Here is a 17801-nt window from a genome sequence, read left to right as displayed (position 1 = left end):
CTGTGTCATTACAACTTTTGGAGATATTTCAACTAAACGATTTTGTGATAAGTTATTCAAATGTTTGGAAATTCTTGAAAAGTTGTAGATATAATCCAATGTAAATATACAAGTAGCCTTAAGATAAATAATCCACTTGTTTAGAGAGAAAAATTTCAATAATTTTTGAGTACTGAATGCTAGGAGCGGAGAAACGGTTGCCAGATTGGAAGACCTGATGCACTGTGGGCCGTGGGAAAATCTAAGTCGTTCTATACAACATCTACTGATCGTTGCACACCTGTGCTGAAAGACCTCTAAAAATCAGCATTATGTGTCTGTTACTGTGCTTGCTCTTACTCAATGCCAAAAATCAATTTACATAAAATAAAATGTATTGGTCACATACAGATGGTTAGCATATGTTAATGCAAGTGTAGTGAAATGCTTGTGCTTCTAGTTCCGACCATGCAGTAATATCTAACAAGTAATCTAACAATTTCACAACAACAAAGGAATGAATAAGAATATGTACATATAAATATATGGATGAGCGATGGCTGAACGGCATAGGTAAGATGCAGCAGATGGTATAGAGTACAGTATATACATATAGTATATAAGATGAGAAATGTAGGGTATGTAAACATTATATAAAGTGGCATTGTTTAAAGTACTAGTGATACATTTATTACATCCAATTTTTTATTATTAAAGTGGCTAGAGATTTGAGTCAGTATGTTGGCAGCAGCCACTCAATGTTAGTGATGACTGTTTAACAGTCTGATGGCCTTGAGATAGAAGCTGTTTTTCAGTCTCTCGGTCCCAGCTTTGATGCACCTGTACTGACCTGATAGCAGGGTGAACAGGCAGTGAGTGGGTGGTTGTTGTTCTTGATGATATTTTAAGCCTTCCTGTGACATCGGGTGGTGTAGGTGTCCTGGAGGGCAGGTAGTTTGCCCCCGGTGATGCGTTGTGCAGACCTCACTACCCTCTGGAGAGCCTTACGGTTGTGGGCAGAGCAGTTACCAGAGACGTCGCTTAGCCCCCCCCTAAATAAATCAATATATCAGTCAATATATATTCTCTGTGATTTCTTCCCTCAACCTTCTGCTCTCAACCGTTCCATCGCATCTTAAACTTCTTCCCAGGCGGACACTAGGACCTGGGGGAGGTTGCTGCTGCAGAGGCTGCTGCACGCGCTAGTGACCATTAGGCCTACTTGTAGCTAACATTTTGGTTGACGTTAGCTACTGCTGTGGCTTGAGACTGCTAGCTAACAGTAAACAGACAGGAAAAGGATCTGACAGGACGGATTCATGCAGATAGGCTACGATGTGAATTTGTGGTAAGTTAGAACAGAGAGAGAGAGTATTCACTACTATAGACTTTGGTCATAATCAAAACTTTGTTAACCAATACATTTTTATGTGAGGTTGCCTGTAAGTTACAGTGTAACAGACGTTGCGAGCTAGCTAACGGTAACGTCTTTTAAATTTGACATATGTTAATTAGACATCATCGCCACATAACTTTGTATTTAATGTAGCTTTGCTATCTGTGCCAGGCTATAAATGAGACAGATGACGTAACACGCAACCTGCGTTATGCCAATGTAACAGTATAACTTTAAACCGTCCCCTCGCCCATACCCGGGCACGAACCAGGGACCCTCTGCACACATCAACAACTGTCACCCACGAAGCATCGTTACCCATCGCTCCACAAAGGCCGCGGCCCTTGCAGAGCAAGGTGCAACCCTACTTCTAGGTTTCAGAGCAAGTGACGTAACTGATTGAAACGCTACTAGCGCGTACCCGCTAACTAGCTAGCCATTTCACATCCGTTACACTCACCCCCCTTTCAACCTCCTCCTTTTCCGCAGCAACCAGTGATCCGGGTCAACAGCATCAATGTAACAGTATAACTTTAGTACGTCCCCTCGCCCCGACCCGGGCGCGAACCAGGGACCCTCTGCACACATCAACAACGGTCGCCCACGAAGCATCGTTACCCATCGCTCCACAAAGACCGCGGCCCTTGCAGAGCAAGGGGCAACACTACTTGTAGGTTTCAGAGCAAGTGACGTAACTGATTGAAACGCTAGTAGCGCGTACCCGCTAACTAGCTAGCCATTTCACATCCGTTACACCAACAGTAAAGCATCCTGAGACCATTCATGTGTGGGGTTGCTTCTCAGCCAAAGGAGTGGGCTCACTCACAATTTTGCCTAAGAACACAGCCATGAATAAAGAATGGTACCAACACATCCTCCGAGAGCAACTTCTCCCAACCATCCAGGAACAGTTTGGTGACGAACAATGCCTTTTCCAGCATGATGGAGCACCTTGCCATAAGGCAAAAGTGATAACTAAGTGGCTCGGGGAACAAAACATCAATATTTTGGGTCCATGGCCAGGAAACTCCCCAGACCTTAATCCCATTGAGAACTTGTGGTCAATCCTCAAGAGGTGGGTGGACAAACAGAAACCCACAAATTCTGACAAACTCCAAACATTGGTTATGCAAGAATGGGCTGCCATCAGTCAGGATGTGGCCCAGAAGTTAATTGACAGCATGCCAGGGCGGATTGCAGAGGTCTTAAAAAAGAAGGGTCAACAGTGCAAATATTGACTCTTTGCATCAGCTTCATGTAATTGTCAATAAAAGCCTTTGACACTTATGAAATGCTTGTAATTATACTTCAATATTCCATAGTAACATCTGACAAAAATATCTAAAGACACTGAAGCAGCAAACTTTGTGGAAATTAATATTTGTGTCATTCTCAAAACTTTTGGCCACGACTGTAGGCTAGCTAACGACTAACGTTAGATGGATATATGTACATTCTTCAAGAGAGGCAGTGCCAGCAGCTCTGCCGAAAGACAATCCAGTGAAAAATTAAGATTTGATCAGTTCAAACAAAAATAGGAGGTACGCGTTGATGTGTCCACACACAAAATAAGCATCAAGGTTGGTTGGAGCAGTTCTGTAATATAGGCTGTAATATTTGTTATATTTATTCCTAATTATTTTTCTGTTTTTACTTTTTTTATTTAGCTCATTAGTTGAATTTAGTTTTGCCCCATTGTGGATTATACTGTTCCATGTGTCTGAATTATTGGGTTCATTTTTAGCAACAATTAACAAAAGGGTGAAACTCTAATGGTATAATATGACCAGCATGTCTTCTCATTTCTCTCTCTCTCAAAATAAAATCCAAAAATAATTTTGGCTACATAGTACAGCCATTTTTGTGCCTTTTGTTGGTGTTGGATGGATGGGGACAGGGTGGACTTTAATTTCTTTATTTGGATAGAATTTAAGAAAGTCATATTAGATCAGTGACTTACCACAAACTATGAGACAGGTATACTTTTAGCCAACCTTCACCAAAAATAACCTTATTTTGATAGATTTTGCACCCGTTGTTACTCAAAAAATACATGATGAAAAGACGTTGTGGGAGCTTTAAAAAAAACCTGGGGGGAGTATGCCCAAACCCACCTAAAAGAGGCTTAGCCCCCTTATCCATGATTCTCTAGTGGCGTCCTTGCTCAATGCCATCCTGGATTAAACAGGCTGGATGATCAATCGGTGAATACGTTATTTTAACCTTATGCCCTACAATTTGCAATCACTCCGACGAGACCATCATGTCAATACCACCAGGAACTTGGTCTTTCTGCAGTTGCATTTGTACCACTCTGAAACGCAAGTGGACCTACAGTACATTTGACAGCATACTTCCAAAATCTCAAACTCTTGAATTTTTTTCTGTGTCAACGACTCTCGCTCGTTTCATTGCTCGTTTCATTGACAATGGTGCTGGCTCCGCCAAGTCCTCACGCATTGGGCAACTGAGATATATTGTAATGCTTTTATTGTTGATCTCTGGTCATGTACGACCAAACCCTGGGCGGGTAGATACCATGCAATCTCTACCGACTCCCTATGATTTTAAAAACAGAGCAGGTTTTGGCCTCTTGCATGTGAATGTCAGAAGTCTATTTCCAAAAATAGACATGATTAAAATATGGGTCAATACGACAAATGAAGACATAATGGTTTTATCAGAAACTTGGCTAAAGAAATGTGTCAAATAACTTGATTTCTATTGATGGGTACACGGTTTTTAGAACGGATCAGATGAGTAAAAGAGGGGTTGCAATTTATGTGTAATTCAAGTTTAACACCTCTGAAATTCTCTCGATTACCAAAGCCAAACATTTTGAATTGCTTACGGTTAAAGTGAACCGCCCTCGGCTGCTACAGACCACCCTCGGCTGCTACAGACCGGCATCAGATGCACTTAACTCTCTTTCTGATGTCCTGCACAAACTAAATTACTCTGAATTAATTACTTTAGGAGATTTGAACTGGGAGATGCTTACATCTGTATCGGACTCTTTTAAAGAACTGTGTGACTCTGAATCTCGCACAATTAATTAATGCGCCTACAAGACCGAATCCCAGAGCACCTAACAAATCAACACTATTGGGCGTTCTTCTAACGAATACACCTCACAAATACACATCGACTGGTATATTCTGTAATGATGTCAGTGATCACTGTGCAATTGCTTGTGTTAGAAATACAAAAATGACCAAAGCCAAACACCGTTATATTTTTAAAATACATTTTAGACAGTTTGATGAGCAAGTGTTCTTACATGATCTGTACCATAATATTGACAGAGTAAGTTTGATTCCCGACTATTTTTGTATGAAATTTGTGTCCATTTGTGATAAGCATGCCCATGTGAAGAAATGTAGAATCAGTGGAAGGGACAATCCCTGGTTTTCTGATAACTTGACAGAATTAATTAGAAAGAGAAATGTATCTTGGGCTCAAGCTAGACATACAAATGCTCCTGTTGACTGGACCTTCTTCAGAGCGCTAAGAACAAATTTACAGGATTGATCAGGAAGTCCATATCAGATTTCTATCTCAATGTAGTCACAGAGAACCTAAACAACCCTACCCAGTTCTGGAAGATAATCAAATCAGTGTCAGGTTCTAATGTATCCTCAGGCCTTCCTGACCATTTAATGATGGATTCTAATGAAGTGAAGGATAAAGCTGATATTGTAGAGGTTTTTAACCAGCACTTCATATCTGCTGGTTCAGTTTTTGATAATGCTGGGGGCCAGGCCTCTAATGTAAGCTCTTTTATAGTAAACTGTGATATAGGCCCTCATGTGAACCATTTTAACGTTGAGCCTGTTTCTTATGCTGAGGACTACAAAGCACTGAGGCAATAGACACTAAAATGTCTGCAGGTCCAGACAACCTGGAGCCCTACCTCTTAAAGATAGCAGCTGGTGTTATTACTGAACCTGTGGCTCACATTTTCAACTTGAGTCTACTTACCCAGAATTTGGAAATCAGCTTATGTCCTCTCACTGCTATAAGGTGGAGATCCCTCTGATGCTAATAACTATCGTCCTATCTCTAAACTCCCTATCCTGGCCAAAGTCAATGAATCCCCAGTGAACTCACAGTTAAAAAACCTCTTAATTCAAAATATCATACTGAGCGGGGTTAAGTCTGGCTTTAGATCGAGGCACAGCACCATAACTGCAGCTGTAGCAGTGGCAAATTATATCATAAATGCACTTGATAAATAGCAACATTGTGCTGCTCTGTTTGTTTATTTATCAAAGGCATTTGATTCAGTTGACCATGAATTGTTGCTAGCTAGACTCATTAACATTGGTCTCAGTGAAGGGGCAGTAGATTGGTTTAGGAACTATCTTTCTGACAGAACACAATGTGTATACACTACACTGACTATCACAAGTCTAGCTTTCTTGAGATTAATAGAGGTGTGCCCAACGGTTCAATTTTACCTCCTGTGTTGTTCTCAAATTGTATTAATGATTTGGGAAATGGGATGGAACCAGCAAAGTTCTATCTATATGCAGATGATCCAGTCATATATTAATGTGCTCCTTCTCTGGTTCAGGCTGTTGAAGAGCTCCAGACTGCTTTTCAGTTACCGCTGGCTTCTGTTTATGTTCTCAAACTGTTCTAGAATGTACAAAAAACTAAATACATGACCTTTACCAGAGCTCGCACTCAGCCAGAGAAGGTTAGCATTGTCACATCTGGTAGATTATCCATTGAAAAAGTGTCATCCTACAAATACCTAGGTATATGGTTGGATGACAAGTTGTTCATATGGATAATCTTGTGAGGAAGCTTAAATTGAAGTTGGGTTTTTATTTTCTTAAGGCTTGCTTCCCGCTTATGGCTAGAAAGAAGCTTGTTCAGGCCACTTTTCTCTCTGTAATTTATTATGGTGACTTGTTGTATATGCATGCAGCTTCCTATGTCTTACAGAGATTGGACTCTGTTTATCATGCATCCTTGCGCTTTATTACAAATGCCAAGTCACTCAGCCACCATTGCACCTTGTACCAAATGGTGGGTTGGACCTCACTTTATATGCGCAGAAAGCTACATTTGTATGTCTTCATCTACAAAGCCATTTTGGGTAAACTCCGTCTTTACCTTTGTAGTCTGGTCTCCTTCACCACCAGCAGTTACCATACCCGGTCTGCTAGGTGGTTGCTACTTAAAGTCCCCAGGACATTTACAGTATTAGGCAAGACTGCCTTATCATCTTGTGCACCAGAGGCAGTACAAGGCACCCCCCCTGGCTATAGAACAATATTTAGCCAGAGTTCAGGGGAATCAATACGCTGAGAAACCAACAACTAACCTATTCAGGGCTTTATCAGCCATTAAACACAATAACACATGTATTCTTAGACAGAGGTGGGAAGGTAAACTTCATCAAGATATAAGTGAAGAGACCTGGTTAGATATATTCTCTGAACTTCATAAAGTTCCCAATGCAAATTAATGGAGGTTATTTCAGTGGAAAACAGAGTTGTTTTTTTTCAGTACTCCTCAAATTTTAGCTAAAATGAGTTCAAATCAATCAAGTTGTTGCTGGAGAGTGTGGAGAGGAGGTGGCTACCAATCTACATATTCATGGGAAATGTCAAAAATCTGTTTTCAAAATGATTGATAAGGTGTTTGGTTTTCAAATGCTCAGAAATCCCATGTTAGCCATTTTTGGATCTAAGTTGGACATGGTGTTAGAAAGGAAAAAATATTATTTATTACAAATACTTTTCATTCAACTAAAAAAGCTATAACATTAAGATGGCTCCAGAAAGAACCTCCAACAGATGAGGAGTGGATGTCAATTATAAGAAGAATATGCATAATGGTAAAAAAAATACATTTAGATCAATTTATGTACAGAAAGTCATTACTAGCTGTCAACATGGAGATTCAGTGGGACTAGGGATTGTGTCTGATCAATGATCCCTTCTATTTTATGGATTGTAGCCTACATGTACAGTACCAGTCAAAAGTTTGACCACCATAGTCCATGTGCCCAAGAACACCAAGGTAACCTGCCTAAATGACTACCGACCCGTAGCACTCACGTCTGTAGCCATGAAGTGCTTAAAAGGCTGGTCATGGCCCACATCAACACCATTATCCCAAGACCCTAGACCCACTCCAATTTGAATACCGCCCCAACAGATCCACAGATGATGCAATCTCTATTGCACTCCACACTGTCCTTTCCCACCTGGACAAAAGGAACACCTATGTGAGAATGCTATTGATTGACAACAGCTCAGTGTTCAACACCATAGTGCCCTCAAAGCTCATCACTAAGCTAAGGACCCTGGGACTAAACACCTCCCTCTGCAACTGGATCCTGGACTTCCCGATGGGCCGCACCCAGGTGGTAAGGGTAGGTAACAACACATCCGCCACGCTGATCCTCAACACGGCAGACCCTCAGGGGTGTGTGCTCAGTCCCCTCCTGTACTCCATGTTCACCCATGACTGCATGGCCAAGCACGACTCTAATACCATCATTAAGTTTGCAGATGACACAACAGTGGTAGGCCTGATCACCAACAACAATTAGAAAGCCTATAGAGAGGAGGTCAGAGACCTGGCCGTGTGGTGCCAGGATAACAACCTCTCCCTCAATGTGATCAAGACAAAGGAGATGATTGTGGAGGCGGTGATGCAACCAGTCAGGATGCGCTCGATGGTGCAGCTGTAGAAATTTTTGAGGCAATAGGCATTGTCGTGCTCTTTTCACGACTGTCTTGGTGTGTTTGGACCATGAGAGTTTGTTGGTGATGTGGACACCAAGGAACTTGAAGCGAACACGCCCCCATTCTCATTGACGGGGCCTTAGTGGAGAAGGTTGAGAGCTTCAAGTTCCTTGGTGTTCACATCACCAACAAACGCTCATGGTCCAAACACACCAAGACAGTCGTGAAAAGGGCACGACAATGCCTATTGCCTCAACAAGTTCTACAGCTGCACCATCGAGCTCATCCTGACTGGTTGCATCACCGCCTTGTATGGCAACTGGTTGGCCTCCAATTGCAAGGCACTACAGAGGGTAGTGCGTACAGCCCAGTACATCACTGGGGCAAAGCTTCATGCCATCCAGGACCTCTATACTAGGCGCTGTCAGAGGAAGGCCATAACATTTGCCAAAGACTCCAGCCACCCTAATCATAGACTGTTATCTCTGCTATAGCACGGCAAGCGGTACCGGAGCGCCAAGTCTAGGTCCAAAAGGTTTCTTAACAGATTCTATGCCCAAGCCATAAGACTCCTGAACAGCTAATCAAATGGCTACCCAGACTATTTGCAACGTCCCCCCCACCCACATTTTTACACTGCTGCAACTCTGTTTATTATCCATCCATGCATAGTCACTTTACCTACATGTACATATTACGTCAATTACCTCGACTAACCGGTGCCCCTGCACATTGACTCTGTACCGGTACCCCCTGTATACAGCCTAGCAACTGTTATTTTATTGTTGCTCCTTAATTATTTGTTATTTTTCTGTATTTATTATTATAATATTTTTTTTAACTTCAGTTTATTTTATTAAATATTTTAACTTATTTTTCTTAAAACTGCATTGTTGGTTAGGGGCTTGTGAGGAAGCATTTCACTCTAAAGCCCTTAACAAGCCCTTAATCCTATACCTGTTGTATTCGGCGCATGTGACAAATACAATTTGATTTGATGACAGCTTTGCACACTCTTGGCATTCTCTCAACCAGCTTCATGAGGAATGCTTTTCCAACCGTCTTGAAAGAGTTCCCACATATGCTGAGCACTTGTTGACTGCTTTTCCTTCACTCTGCGGTCCAACTCCATTGGGTTGAGGTCAAATCAAATTTTATTGGTCACATACACATGGTTAGCAGATGTTAATGCGAGTGTAGCGAAGTGCTTCTAGTTCCGACCGGGTCTGGTAATTGTGGAGGCCAGGTCATCTGATGCAGCACTCCATCACTCTCCTTGGTCAAATAGCCCTTACACAGGCTGGAGGTGTGTTTTGGGTCATTGTCCTGTTGAAAAACAAAAATGATAGTTCAACTAAGCCCAACCAGATGAGATGGCGAATCGCTGCAGAATGCTGTGGTAGCCATTCTGGTTAGGTGTGCCTTGAATTCTAAATAAATCACAGACATTGTCACCAGCAAAGCACCCCCACACCATCATACCGCCTCCTCCATGCTTCACGGTGGGAACCACACATGCAGAGATCATTTGTTCACTTACTCTGCGTCTCACAAAGACCAAAAATCTCAAATTTGGACTCATCAGACCAAAGGACAGATTTCCACCAGTCTAATGTCCATTGCTCATGTTTCTTGCCAAAGCAAGTCTCTTCTTATTATTTGTGTCCTTTAGTAGTGGTTTCTTTGCAGCAATTCGATCATGAAGGCCTGATTCACTTAGTCTCCTCTGAACAGTTGATGTTGAGATATGTCTGTTACTTGAACTCTGTGAAGCATTTATTTGTGCTGCAATCTGAGTTGCAGTTAACTCTAAATTAACGTATCCTCTGCAGCAGAGGTAACTCTGGGTCTTCTTTTCCTGTGGCGGTCCTCATGAGAGTCAGTTTCATCATAGCGCTTGATGGTTTTACGACTGCACTTGAAGAAACTTTCAAAGTTCTTTAAATGTTCCGCATTGACCTTCATGTCTTAAAGTAATGATGGACGTTTCTCTTTGCTTATTTGAGCTGTTCTTGCCATAATATGGACTTGGTGTTTTACCAAATAGGACTATCATCTGTATACCACCCCTACCTTGTCACAACCCAACTGATTGGCTCAAATGCATTAAGATGGAAAGAAATTCCACAAATTAACAAGGCACACCTGTTAATTGAAATGCATTCCAGGTGACTGACTACCTCATGAAGCTAGTTGAGAGAATGCCAAGAGTGTGCAAAGCTGTCAAAGGCAAAGGGTGGATACTTTGAAGAATCTAACACTTTTTTGGTTACTACATGATTCCATATGTGTTGTTTCATAGTTCTCATGTCTTCACTATTATTCTACAATGTAGAAAATAGTAAAAATAAAGAAACCCTTGAATGAGTAGGTGTGTACACACTTTTGACTGATACTGTATATATTAACTGATTCCTTCAAAGTATGTGCACAACCCAAGCCACTCTGTGTGTGTTGTTGTCACTTTATGTTTTGGTTAAGGTTTATTGTTTTTATTTACACTAAAAATGTTATGGAAAAATGTATGTATTTGTTGCTTTAGGTTACGTGTCTTATTTTTCAACAACAATCAGTGCAGTACCTGTATGTTGGAATTTAACAATAAAAAATAAGTTTTAAAAACTAAGCCAGGGCTTTGGTCTGGTGGTGGCTTAAGGTTGTTCTCCCAGTTTGTGTCTGACGTGTAAATACACTACAGGGATCACTCTTGAGGCTCTGCTGCAGTAGACCGTGTCAATATGACCAGTGTTTTTGGTACTCCATCAAATTGCAATGGAGACCTTTGGAAGAGACGTGGCTTCACAGTGTAGCAGAGAACATGCTGCTGATAAACAGAGAAAAAGGTAGGGCTTTGAATAATCTGCTGCCAGTGCAGATTTATCACGGAGTCAAAATAAAACGAGACTAGAGACTCTATGCTTTTTGTTAGAATTAAAATAGACATAAGCTTGTCCATTCAAAACAAAGGGCTGTGTTCAACACAAATGTATAGACAGCCTTTGACATGGGTAGATGGTAGAAGTAGGCTGCAGTACAGTACAAGCTGGGGTGCAGCACTTTAAAACTGATTCAATCCTTCCCTCTAGTGGCCATTATGATGACTTGTCCTGGTGATACTACACGGAACAAATATATAAATACAACATGTAAACTGTTGGTCCCATGTTTCATAAGCTGAAATAAAAGATCCCAGAAATGTTCCATATGTACAAAAAGCTTATATCGCTCAAATGTTGTGCACAAATTGGTTTACATCCCTGTTAGTGAGCATTTCTCCATTGCCAAGATAAATGTGCACCTGACAGGTGTGGCATATCAAGAATCTGATTAAACAGCATGATAATTACACAGGTGCACCTTGTGCTGGGGCCAATAAAAGGCCACTCTAAAATGTGCAGTTTTGTCACACAACACAATGCCACAGATGTTTTTTCAGGGAGCGTGCAATTGGCATCCTGACTGCATGAATGTCCACCAGAGCTGTTGCCAGATAATATAATGTTAACTTCTCTACTATAAGCCGCATACTACATTGTTTTAGAGAATTTGTCAGTAAGTCCAACCGGCCTCACTACCGCAGACCACGTGTATGGCGTCGTGGAGTGAGTGGTTTGCTGATGTCAGCGTTGTGAACAGAGTGCCCCATGGTGGCGGTGGGGTTATGGTATGGGCAGTTATAAGCTACGGACGACAAACACAATTGCATTTTATCCATGGCAATTTGAATGCAATGAGATACCGTGATGAGATCCTGAGGCCCATTGTCGTGTCATTCATCCACCGCCATCATCTCATGTTTCAGCATGATAATGCATGGCCCCATGTCGCAAGGATCTGTACACAATTCCTGGAAGATGAAAATGTCCCAGTTCATACATGGCTTGCATACTCACCTGACATGTCACCCATTGAGCATGTTTGGGATGCTCTGGATCGTCGTGTACGACAGCGTGTTCCAGTTCCCATCAATATCCAGCAACTCCGCACAGCCATTAAAGAGGAGTTGGACAACAGTCCACAGGCCACAATCAACAGACTGATCAACTCTGCATAAGTCAAATGGTGGTCACACCTGATACTGACAGTTTTTTTTATCCTTGCCCTTTTTTTAAGGTGTCTGTGACTAACAGATGCATACCTGTATTCCCAGTCATGTGAAATCCATAGATTATGGCCTAACTCATTTATTTTAATTGACTTATTTCCTTATTAAATCAGTAAAATCTTTGAAATTGTTGCATGTTGCATTTATATTTTAATTCAGTATAGAACTTCTCTGTCAGTATAGTGATAAAATGGCTTCGCTTGAACCTACACATTGTTGGATAGAATTGCTCGTCCTTGCCGCTATCCAAATTCATGTGTCACTTTGGCCCTGGAGAGATCAAGACATAAAACTCACTTTTCTACAAGTATTAGTGTATATTAGGGTCAGTGTCCCATACCTCTCCTGTTTGGTGCTGTCCAGCCACTGCAGTCCTCAGCCTAGATCTTATCCAGGTAGAGGGTGAAGTCACTGGTGAATGATCCGCCTGAATGGCTTTTGAAGATGTTGATGACTTTCTGTCCTTTTCACAGCATAAGTGAAAGCCACCTGGGAGAGACAATGAGTGATATTAACCCCACAATGATCAAGAGTCACAGAGAAATGTAGAACCTCGTAATATAAAAACAGGAGTCATATTTTATTTTTTATTTTTTATGTGTCTTTTAATTGACATTTTTTGTATAAAATGTTTTGTCCACTTTAGGCAACAGTTAGCATAAGAGTAATTATCACAGCTTTGAGATGAAGTCCAACCAAACCTCAATCAATCTTTTCAGTCATACATACTGTACCTCTGCTCTCACACACAGACACATACAAACATAATAATCATATCATTATAGTGGGTTGGAGTTCATTTAGTGCAGTGGTCCCATACCTAAATCCATTCATAGGAAGCCAAAGATGAAGACTCAACAATAGGCAACTATTCAGTTTCACTCAACAATTCCTTAAAGGCCGGAACTGTGTTACGGTAAGCAATGGTGGAAAATAAATCTATTTGATTGAGAAGATCACTACAAGTCTCATCAGAATGAATCAGAGCTGAAGTCTCCAATTAAATTTTCTAGAAATTGGTGGATGATGAGAGCAACGAATCCGGTTTGAAACCACTGCTTTGGTGCAACTCTTAAGCATGATTCTATTATTAAGACAATATCACACCCCTTATGCACAGCATCTCATCCTGTGTTAGTTAGGCCCATATACTGTACAGAAAAAAAGGGTTCCAAAGGGATCTTCAGCTGTCCCCATAGGAGAACACTTTTTGGTTCCCTCTGTGGAAAGGACCCTACATGGAACCAAAAATGGTTATTCAAAGGGTTCTCCTATGGGACAGCTGAAGAACCCTTTCAGGTTCTAGAGAGCACCTATTTTTCTAAGAGTGTACATGATACACTGGGCAAGATGGCAACAAGCTTTAAAATAGATCATCAGTTAAAGGAGCACAACATCAGGAAAGGATGAAGACAATGTGCATAATGTGTCGGCACACACACACACAGGTCAGTACAAACAGACAGCATAAAAATACATTTAAAATAAAAAGAATGTTATAGGATTGCAATTACATATACTGACAACATGTACAGTATGTCATTCCATAATTCTCTCAGACGCCTTAACGCAATGCTTCCCTCACCACAGAAATGGTTGATTAAAATGCATTTTCTGTGGATTTCAAACTTTCAATCAGAAACGTCCATGATTCAATGTCCATCAAGATACACTTAGTCCTCAAAGTAATATTTTGTGTAATGGCAAGATTTTTACAATTATTGTAAACATATAAGAACAGTACCTTTTAAGAAATAATATGACTACTCATATGCATGCCCCACTCCCAGGCCCCCAACACACTCAAACAAACACACATACACACAACAAAACTTCTATAATTCGGGTTTTGTCATATCCTCTTTACATCATTCTGTAATAATACTTCAAACACCTCAGGCTTTCCTTTTCTTTTGACTCTAAAATATATTTTTTACATGACATCTTATGATGTAAAATAGCTGTGTTTCATAGAGAATCCTACTCTGTAAAAAAAAAGATCTAGTTGTTTCAACTAATTATTACTAAGTACAGATGAAGTAAGAAGTGTACATACACCTTAGCCAAATACATTTAAACTCAGTTTTTCACAATTCCTGACATTTAATCCTAGTAAAAATTCCCTGTCTTAGGTCAGTTAGGATCACCAGTTTATTTTAAGAATGTGAAATGTCAGAATAATAGTAGAGAGAATTATTTATTTCAGCTTTTATTTCTTTCATCACATTCCCAGTGGGTCAGAAGTTTACATACACTCAATTAGTATTTGGTAGCATTGCCTTTAAATTGTTTAACTTGGGTCAAACATTTCGGGTAGACCTTCCACAAGCTTCCCCAATAAGTTGGGTGAATTTTGGCACATTCCTCCTGACAGAGCTGATGTAACTGAGTCAGGTTTGTAGGTCTCCTTGCTCGCACACGCTTTTTCAGTTCTGCCCACAAGTTTTCTATAGGATTGAGGTCAGGGCTTTGTGATGGCCACTCCAATACCTTGACTTTGTTGTACTTAAGCCATTTTGCCTCAAATTTGGAAGTATGCTTGGGGTCATTGTCCATTTGGAAGACCCATTTGCGACCAAGCTTTAACTTCCTGACTGATGTCTTGAGATGTTGCTTCAATATATCCACATAATTTTCCTGCCTCATGACGCCATCTATATTGTGAGGTGCACCAGTCCCTCCTGCAGCAAAGCACCCCCACAACATGATGCTGCCACCCCCGTGCTTCACAGTTGGGATGGTGTTCTTCGGCTTGCAAGCCTCCCCCTTTTTCCTTTAAACATAACGATGATCATTATGGCCAAACAGTTCTACTTTAGTTTCAACAGACGAGAGGACATTTCTCCAAAAAGTATGATCTTTGTCCCCATATGCAGTTGCAAACCGTAGTCTGGCTTTTTTATGGCGGTTTTGGAGCAGTGGTTTCTTCCTTGCTGAGCGGCCTTTCAGGTTATGTCGATATAGGACTCGTTTTACTGTGGATATAGATACTTTCGTACCTGTTTCCTCCAGCATCTTCACAAGGTCCATTGCTGTTGTTCTGTGATTGATTTGCACCTTTCGCACCAAAGTACCTTCATCTCTAGGAGACAGAACACGTCTCCTTCCTGAGCGGTATGACGGCTGCGTGGTCCCATGGTGTTTATACTTGCGTACGATTGTTTGTACAGATGAACGTGGTACCTTTAGGCATTTAGAAATGGCTCCCAAGGACGAACCAGAATTGTGGAGGTCTACAATATTTTTTTTGAGGTCTTGGCTGATTTCTTTTGATTTTCCCATGATGTTAAGCAAAGAGGCACTGAGTTTGAAGGTAGGCCTTGAAATACATCCAATTGACTCAAATGATGTCAATTAGCCTATCAGAAGCTTCTAAAACCATGACATCATTTTCTGGAATTTTCCAAGCTGTTTAAAGGCACAGTCAACTTAGTGTATGTAAACTTCTGACCCACTGGAACTGTGATACAGTGAATTATAAGTGAAATAATCTGTCTGTAAACAATTGTTGGAAAAATTACTTGTGTCATGCACAAAGTAGATGTCCTAACCGACTTGCCAAAACTATAGTTTGTTTACAAAAAATTTGTGGAGTGGTTGAAAAACGAGTTTTAATGACTCCAACCTAAGTGTATGTAAACTTCCGACTTCAACTGTAACTGGTTCCATAGCCGTTTTTTTGTTTACTCAACTTTTTTGGTCCAAGTGTTACCTGAACTAAAAAAAAATGTTGGCCCAAACTTAAAGAAAACTTGGGCAAAAAATTCTGTCAATATAAAATGTGTTTGTTCAACTCTCATATGTTCATTCAACTATAAATTGTTATTTGGGCATGTTAACTAAAAACGTCTGTGCAACTGGTTACACACACACAGTGCTTTTCACATACAATGTTTTCAATGTACATATTTGACATTATGCATGTTCATTTATAAATAAATAATTATTCAATATGTCCTCACCTGAGATTTGAACTCACAACCTCTTGGTTCATGACAATCCGATCTCCCTGCTACACCACCATATCTATGTCAATTATCAGTTTATCTGACTATTCTCTCACCATTGATTTGATTGTTATTTCAGCAATTTTAGTTTTTTCTGTATAGTTGTCTTATGCTGGTGAGGCATATTACTCTGTTTTAATGCTACTCCTTAATCACTATGATAAATACATGTTTTTATTGAGTGTACATTTAGATTCAAACTGAGATTTACTTTGAATTGCAAGGTGTAACAAAACACCAAGAGGTTGTAATTTTCAATCCCAGCTGAGGCCATGTTGAATATTAATTACTGTATAAATGAACATGCACAATATAATCATGTATTTCAACTTGTGTCAAATATGTAAATTTAAAATATTGTATTATAAAAGCGCTGCGTGCTTTTAACATACAATTTGTTGTATATTACATTTTTTGGGGTTCAGATAACACTTGGAACAAAGAGTAGAGTAAACACAAAAACAGCTGTGGAACCAGTTACTTAATAATAATAATTAGTTGAAAGAACTCGATTTGTTTTTACAGTGTAGAGCTTTGCCCCTACAGACTCATTATATGAGGTCTATTCTGTCCCATCTTCATATGGACTCTGACCACCTCTACGATGATCTGACATGCTAACTAAAAACAAAGACAGGTTTCTTTCAGTCGTGCATAAAACAGAGATCACAAAGACTTCTTGCGCTCAATATCAACAGCATCACAATTTTACAAAGACGAAGTGTAATATATCATTATAACATTGTAATGGTTACTATTATAGGTCAACTGTCTTTTAATAAATAAACTGTGCTTGCGTGAGAGGTCTAAGATAGGTATACCCGGAGAGACGCTATTTAGAAAGAGAAGCCGGTGCAAACCTTCTGATTTTAACAAATGTTTTACCATTTTGCCCCAATGCAGAAAGGGGCCCATATCACCCTGTGCCTATGCTAATTGACCACAAAGTGCATATAGATCATACAAGCAGCTCTTTCAGCTCTGCCTTGCCCATTGCAAACTCTTATACAGTACACCAAAAACAAGTATATCCAGGATTGTTTGTTAGGTCTATTCTCAGTCAGAGGGGGAGGTGGGGAATAGATACTACCAGTGGCCCTAATTTGGCTTCAAAACTTACAGCTGAACAGCTGTTAGAAGTGTACCAGACTAGCGTGACGTTTACAATGCTCACTAAATACTCACACTTTTTTTTAACACAACTGTTGTTTATTATATCGGTCAACAGTATAGAAAAGGGCACATATTCTTCTTAACCCCACCTCCTTTCAGTTGTACAACTGACTAGGTATCCCCCTTTCCCTTGTTTAATCAAGCCACTCGAATCCACTGAATGATTCTGAAATGCTCCCTTGAGGGGCGGCAGGTAGCCTAGCAAAAGGTTGCTGGATCGAATCCCAGAGTTGACAAGGTCTGCCCCTGACCCAGGCAGATAACCCACTGTTCCCCCGGTAGGCCGTCATTGTAAATAAGAATTTGTTCTTAACTGACTTGCCTAGTTAAATAAAGGTTAAAAACATTTTTTTAATGAAAAGGCCCAGAGCCAATGTTAATGATCACACCACCACATTGTCTCTTTGTGGTGCCGGGAACTAAAAACAAGACAA

The sequence above is a fragment of the Salvelinus namaycush genome, chromosome 14 (genome assembly GCF_016432855.1).
Source record: "Salvelinus namaycush isolate Seneca chromosome 14, SaNama_1.0, whole genome shotgun sequence".
Lineage (NCBI taxonomy): Eukaryota > Metazoa > Chordata > Actinopteri > Salmoniformes > Salmonidae > Salvelinus > Salvelinus namaycush.
This window is presented reverse-complemented; position numbering follows the sequence as displayed.